The sequence below is a fragment of the Nanorana parkeri genome, unplaced genomic scaffold (genome assembly GCF_000935625.1).
Source record: "Nanorana parkeri isolate BGI_ZX_2015 unplaced genomic scaffold, ASM93562v1 scaffold499, whole genome shotgun sequence".
NCBI lineage: Eukaryota > Metazoa > Chordata > Amphibia > Anura > Dicroglossidae > Nanorana > Nanorana parkeri.
The window spans coordinates 252,292-252,768 of NW_017306767.1; the positions used below are offsets into that span (position 1 = coordinate 252,292).

The 477-nt window shown below is 41.3% G+C and overlaps 1 protein-coding gene across 1 annotated transcript in view; it reads left to right on the top strand.

Moving 5' to 3' along the window:
• CDC42BPB (CDC42 binding protein kinase beta) overlaps positions 1-477 on the top strand; it is a 105,862-nt gene that overhangs the window by 1,485 nt on the left and 103,900 nt on the right. The gene's annotated exons all lie outside the window — the stretch shown is intronic.

Genomic DNA, 477 nt, shown 5'->3' on the forward strand with positions numbered 1-477 from the left:
AATACAATTATTTTATCTACAATAACACAATTTTTTTAAAATTAATACTAATTAAAATATAAAGTTTTTTCTTTGTTCCTTTTTCTCTCTATGGGTTGCACAAAAAAAGCAAATCCTTTTTGAAGACAAAAGAAAGCCTTGTTTGTCCCTAAAAAAATGATATATGTGTTACTTTGTTATCTTGCTGGATAACTAGGCCCATAGCAGAAATGTAAAAATGACAGGGGTGAGCACTGGACTGGTGAAATTGTTGCCAATTCTTATAGAATCAGCTAAATTTCGCCGGAACATGTTCATCTTTCTCTGGGGTCATGTTCTGCTGAGTGTGTATGTAGTCAGAGCTCAGGGAAGAATCTTCTGCTGACCCCAGGCCAGGAAGCAGGCACTGAAAGGGAGGAGTAGCAGCGCACACTGAGGAGGCGTGTCCCTTGCCGCTCCCCGCAGCCCCGCTCTTCCCTATGGACGAGAAGTGCGGAC